Source organism: Cyprinodon variegatus, unplaced genomic scaffold (assembly GCF_000732505.1).
Source record: "Cyprinodon variegatus isolate N-32 unplaced genomic scaffold, C_variegatus-1.0 Scaffold304, whole genome shotgun sequence".
NCBI classification, from domain to species: Eukaryota; Metazoa; Chordata; class Actinopteri; order Cyprinodontiformes; family Cyprinodontidae; genus Cyprinodon; species Cyprinodon variegatus.
In genome coordinates, this window is record NW_015150757.1 from 427607 (window position 1) to 434663 (window position 7057).

The 7057-nt window shown below is 38.8% G+C and overlaps 1 protein-coding gene across 2 annotated transcripts in view; it reads right to left on the reverse strand.

Annotated features, from left to right (window-relative positions):
* The window catches only part of LOC107090624 (attractin-like protein 1), a 400529-nt gene that overhangs the window by 245035 nt on the left and 148437 nt on the right, over window positions 1-7057 (reverse strand). The gene's annotated exons all lie outside the window — the stretch shown is intronic.

The window sequence follows — 7057 nt, forward strand, 5'->3', positions numbered from 1 at the left end:
GTTTTTTTCACACGTTTTAACAGGAAAAAGTTCAATTTTCAGGTCATGACTTCTTAAACAAAATCTGTTTATTGTTTTGGGGGGTTTTGTGTGTGAATTTATTGTATAATAACAAGTCATCAAAGTACAAATCTTACCTCTGTGTACTGTGTGTAATTGGCTAATATTCTAAATCCAGCAGCGCAATTATTGAGAGATATGAAATTAGGAGGTCATACAGAGTTGAAGGTAATATCTTTTGATGAACTGGCCAAAAATCTACAGTACATTTCATTGAGGTTTTACAGAAACACACAAATCTAAATGGTCATAGACTTTCAAATACTAGTGTTTGTTCTGAATATGTGTGTTCCGTCCCATTTAACCAAAAAATAAAATTACTTTTGTGACTCAACATACAATATACAGATATGGATGTTGTCAACTTTCAACAATGAACTTAGTTTGAGTGTAAACATCAGATGGTCACAGAGGAACAAGCATCATGCAACCCGGCTGCTAATATTTCATAAATAAGGTGAGATTAAATGTTTCGTGAATTTGCGATATACAAATTAACAAAAAAAATGGTAATGAAAACACGACACCATAAAATATTGAGATCTGTAAAAAGTCTTTGAGGGCCTGTAAAAATAAAAACAGCTCTATTATTCAGAGAGTTTCCATTAATTTGAGATATTCTAAGCATTCATCAAGCCAAGATCGCATACAATACATATGCATGGTGTAGCATGGAAGTTTAAAATCTACATATTGGTTCATTCTTGCAGAAACTGACAAACAACTACGGTATATTGACTATTTGCATATTTAAGGTTTCAGAGTCATAGTCATCTTCTGTTTATCCAGAGCCGGTTCACAGATACCTCCTCTGCATTGCTGAACTGGCCAGACCACCGAGTCTGTCCATCTTCTTCCTTTAGTCTTATGTGTTTTTTATACCAGCTGCATTTTTTTGGCACAGTCACAGAACCTAGCACATCATATTACAGCCTCTATCTTCAGCATGCTACAGTATTAAAGGAATTGAGACATCTTAGAGCAATCCCCTCATAACATCTCTAAAAAGGGCAGAGTGTGGGTGTATTATTCTTAAGATGTTTAAGAATAATACACTCACTTTTCTGTCACCATACCGCAGTAATAAATGGCCATTCAAAGGGGGAGGGATGTGGTTTTAGCTTATTTTCCAAGCGTATAGCTATGTCTTGGAACTAACTCCAAAGAAGTTATCAAGCATTGTCATCATGGTTCATGGGCCAAACAAAAAGCCTATTTATAAATAGGAGAGTCCAATTTGAACTAGGTTAGGGTAGAGGACGGGCCTCAGAGTGCTGAAAAACATCAGCTCTCCAACTACAGATTGCTCCAGTACGAGTCAACAGAATTGACAATGAATGTTAAAAAATTATTCAGAAAAAAGAGAAGCAAAGTCCAGTTTCCTCCATCTTAAGCCTGCTTTGTGGCTGCCAGAAACAACTTTTTTTTCTTAGGTTTTACCTTCACAGTGGTCTCTGTAGTGATATAGTTACAAGACTTCTAACTGGAGCTAGTCTTGCTGTTTTTGTTAAAACAAGCGTGTAATTTTAAACTACATTTTAAATCACCTTGTTTTGTTTCTTAAGCTGGGGGACTTACTGAATGACAACACCTTAGATTCCTTTAACAGCCTGTTCTTTTCATTCCTGGCTCATTTTTAAAGGGGAACACCATTTTTTTACATTTGGCCCTTGATTTTACATTATTCCATCATGTTCTACTCACCCATGTGAGTTTTGTGTCATTTGGAGCTGTTCTGAAGATATTCCGTTAGGTTCTATCCAAGTAACGTCTTCCTATGGGCAACGAGTTGAAGGCACAAACTAAACTGTTCATAATTTATTCTTTATGGTACGCCATCATTCATAACATATAGGCCAATCACTGTCCCCCAGACATCCACGTTATATATTTTTTTTATTTAAATTTTTTTTAAACAAAGCGGAGTGTGTATGATGTCATCCGCGCGTCGGACTGGAGTTGTAACAGGCAGTCCGGGCCACAGGCGGCTACGCTCTACCCCTTCTATTCATTTGGCGAGCTAATCTGAATCGTTCAATTCCATTTGGAGAGCGAGATCATCTGTGGTAGCAGCACTAGACATCTTCCAGGCATGTGAGGAAACTAGCAGCAGTTCAGCGGACAGGATGAATGAATGGTAGCCGGCGCGTGTTAGTTTTAGTTAGTCCAAGGTTCATTTCCCCGTTCCAGTGAGGAGATTATTCTGGAGCCAGTGTCTTCAGGCGAGTTTATTAAAAACCAGTGGTGAGAGCGTTTCAGGGTTTCCTAGTGATTCTGATCTCCTGATTCTGTTCCCTCTCATCCACTGGCCCTGTCTGTACCCGTCTGATCTGTTCGCCAGGACCATCCCTGGACTCCTGCTGGATGCTGTCAGTCTGCATCTGTGCGTCTCTCCGGACATGCTTCTGGATCCGTCTGACTCTGAAACTGCCTTCATGCTCTGAGGATCCCTGGAAGCCTGGATTCCTCTGTTCCTCTTTGGGTCAGAACCTCTCATCGAGTGGAAGTTTCCTGTATTCCTGAACTGTTCCTGCCTGCTTAACCTTCCCCTGACCTGGATCAGCTTCCTGCAACTTCTCCGGGGCTGCAGGGACACTCTGGACCTCTTGAGATTCTTTAGTTAACCTGTTAACTGGTAATGTTCCATCCCTGGTGCAGTAATAATAAGGGTACTTTTAGCCATTGCAGGTTTTATATGGCAGGCTAGACCCTACCAAAGGTTTAAGAATAAACTTGATTTAATTCATACTTCTTCAGGTGTATCTGGTGACCTTGGTATGGCCATTTAACTGCTTAAATCCATTTGCTCCCATATTCAGAGGTCGCCACCGCAACTCTTCAGTTAAAGTTTTAAAACCCTTCATCATGGGACCTGACGCAGCTGATATGACCGATAAGGTTGTATTTTCAACCAAGAAAGATGGGAAATAAAGCAGCAATCAAAAATCTCATCATAACATGGTGAGAATTAACTAAGTATTTTTCTTTTTCTTTTATCGTCTAAAATCAGGCCCATTAAGTCGGAGGTTCTTGTTTCTGAATTTAATACAACTGTTTAAATTGAGCTATCAAAGGGATTTCACCAAATTGTTAGATTAAGGGATGGGTTGTAGTCTGGTTTAAGTCATATTTACCAGATAATTAAACATTGATTAGTTTGTTATTGTAAACCAACATATCTTTTCAGTAGTATTAGCTTTGGAGAGGTGCTTGGGCAATACTTTCTCATTTAGCCCACAGAAACAGACACAGAGTCTATTAAAAAAAAAAGATGCTTATACATGTAAGACTTGACAAGCCAGACTAATAGAATCTTTCTGGATTTTTTTTTACTTATATTTTCAAATAAGAAAGAGGATGTTGCCATCGGATCTGAGTGAATTTACTCTCTCTGGAGGGGATTACGTTGGTGTTCAAGACTACACTGAGGAACCTGAGGAGTTGAGGAAGGGCTTAGTTACACACTCTCTCAACAGAACTGCTGGATTACTCTTTTATTCAAGAGATAGCCCTCCAGGTATTCTGCATTTGAACACATTTATGCCCTTCCTCAGACACACATACCCCTCTAATTGGAGGATAGCATTATGGACCGTTCAGCACAGTTTAGCTTTCAATGGCTGTCTTTAAATGGACAGAACCATTTATTTTGTATTAAAGGTGGATTTCATATCTTTTTAAGAAAAAAAAAAAGGAAAAGGGCGACAGTTGCTAGGAAAATCCTTTAGTGAGGCGTGTGAAAGGGAGACGCGTCCTTTGAAGAAACGGTGTTACTCTGCATCTCCCCATGAGTACTCATAGACATTCATAGAGTGCATAAAGCTTCTGTTGGTACAGAGATAAATGGAGTACCTCAGTGAGACGGGGGACAGTGAACTACTGATGTGAATCATGCAAAAATTGATGGCAGTAATAAAAGTGCTCAGTGATAGATGCTCATGGCAGAGGAGCGTTATATGCTGAAGCACAAAACATAACAAGTACAAGAAGAGATAATATTAGCTGAGATGTTTCCCTGAAGGCGATGAAGGAGGCAGCACAACAGGACACAGGTGCGTTCGTTTTGGGTACAATGGAGCTGAAGTTATTTCCTAATATTTCCTTTAGAGTAGGGACTGAAAATGTAAATGTCTTTTGTATTTAGTGGAATAACAACAGAAGTGATGATAAAAGACAATGCCAAAGACCTGTTTGCAGGGGATATTCTCAGTGTAAATGAAAGGTTATGACTTCACATAACTGTGTTTAAATTCTTACAGAAAAAAATGATTCCTTTTAGAAACAAACCCATTACTAAAAAAGATTTTAAGGGTATCGGTCATATGAAGATGTTGGTTTTATAATCCTTAAGCTGTGAACGACATTTGTATTTTATCATATTTCTAATCTATTGATGGTCTAATAAAGAATAAACTATTATGGCCTTAAAATTTATTAAAAAATGTAATTCTTTTACACAAAATCGATCCTCAACAGACAAAACTACATGTACAACGATCCTAATATTTACTTTTTCAATAAAAAAAACCAACATGTAAGGAACCATTAAGAATGTTCTTAATAAAAAATTGATTGCATCCAATAATACAGGTACTATAACACATCTTTTTAAGCTTATTTTTCTTACTATTTGGTATTTGGATATACTTCTATTTCAAAAAGGAATTCTATAACTTCATCCAATTAAATGTTATTTTGTTTATTAAGCACTTGGAATCATTACACTTTCTGTCCTTCTTCTATTCCTACATAACAACTACAGTACAGAGGCAAACAAATAATTGACTTATAATTAATTCTAGATTAATGGGTTGTAAGAATATAATTTTTAAAAATCAGATTAACTAACAACGTTCGCCCTGACATAATTATTTCTCATTGTTGTAATGTGGTCTTCATCCACTATTCATCCTTTATCTAGGTGTGATGACAGAATGCGATGAGTTAATGAACTTTATGGAGCCAAGTTTTAACAAACTTCCAACAGCAACCAGATGTGAGCACTATTTCACAGTTTCTGTCTGACAGTATGTCAGAGCGACATACCTGGTCATTAAATTATTGTTTTCTTTATCTCAGTTTATGAGGGTTATAAATCTTTTTTTGTTTGTTTGTTTGTTTTCTAATTATCTTCCTGTTTTATATCTTAACTAATCAATTGATAATTGCACACTTCATAAACTTAAACTTTCCGTTTTGATAAAAACAGTTAATTTGTCATTAAACAGCAGGATATTTGTGGATCTAAAGTAGGTAAACAAGAAGGTTTGATTGGTGAACTGTTGTATATTATATAGAGCAAACTTAACGTATACAAATCAAACAACATATAATAATAGTGGAGGACAACATGAAGCTTTGACCACCGACACCAGAAGCTAATGTAGGACTGAACCAATCAAAGGAAAGAAACTAACAAACTGAAAATAAAACCAACAATAAACAGATCTGTCATGGTTTTGGTTCTGTTCAAGTTTTATTGTGAGTTTTGATTGGTCTTATTTCCATTCTTGTGTTCTAGTTATTTTTGATTGTATTTGAGTTCTTAGATATTTCTTGTTTGCCCTCTTGTGTCAGTCTCCTTTTTCTTCGCTCCCTTCTTGCCTCTGTTCACACCTGCTCCCAATCTGTTGATTAGCCTGGTCTTTATTTCTCTCTCCCATATATTCTCCTCATGTTTAGTCACTCTCTGCTGGGTTGTCATCATTCCTTTGCTTCCTTGTTTTAAGTAGTCCTGGTTCTCTTTTTTTTTGGATTATGATGATTCATGTTTTTGGATTTTTGCTTCTGTTACCCTTTTGTTAGTAAAGCTTTAAGTAAGTACCTCAAGCTTTTGCATCTGCATTTGGGTCCTGTCAAACCTTCACCTCCACCATGACACAGATCTCAGAATCTGGATAAATGAAATCGAACACAGGCTTCTCACTAGTGTATCTTAGCATAGCTGGCCACTAGGTAGGGCTGGCCACTAGGTAGCGCTGGCCACTAGGGCCTTAAAATCATGATAATTTGTGGTACTATCGTTATAACAAAAACTCTTCATTAATTATTTGAAGTTGTTCTTAGGGGGCTCTGGTTGGGTGGCCTGTGCAGGGCATGTGGGCCCCGATCCTGGGGGGCTTTTGCTGGGGGTGGTCTGGTCCAGGTGCGTGGTCGGGGGCCGGGCCCGAAGCACCCCCATCCGGATTCGCTTATTGGGTCTGTTGTGGATTTAGCTGAAACATCCCATCTTGCTGGAAAAAACGACTGGAGATTCGACTTCATTTTGTATCGCTTTACTTCTGAACTGCTGCAACATACACATAAACATAGAGCTACATTTGACCGTATTCACTTTAGGGTGGCCGGCTGCTGGCGGAGCCAGCGGACTCGTCCCCGCGGCTCCCGGGGGCTTTGGCATTGCGGTGGCTGGGGGACTTCCTCAGGGCTGTCTCTCCTCCTCCCTTGGTGGGGGTCGGATTTCCTGCGCTGGCCCCTTCTTGGTGCCTTCGCTCTTGGGGTCCCTTTGGGCGTCTGGGGCTTTGGGTCTCCCGGCGCTGGACTCAGTGTTCTGGGGGTGCGCCTCTTCGGCTCTCCACAACCACTATTGAGCATTTTCTCAATGGATACACTTTACATGCACAAGTGCACTCTCACAAACAACTACAGGTGCTTGGCTCCAGGTACTCAGAGATTCACTTCCATACAGAAAGCCCACACTCATATCTTCAGGTAACACAGAGTACATGTCAGATTAAATAATACTACTTCAGTGATAGTATCTAGGTGTTACTTTATTGTATGTCTCGTACCATGTCTGTTGGTTGTGCTGTTATCTTCACATCTCTTTGCAGGTGATGAAGCAGACTGAAAATGTTTTGTCATTATCTCCCTTTTATCTCCTCTTTCTTTCATATTTTCTCCTTTTTTTCTGTCTTTCCGTTCCTGTTATTCCTACATTGCAGTGTCCATATAATCTGTAAAACTCCCTGCATAATTATACCAAAGCTATTTTGTA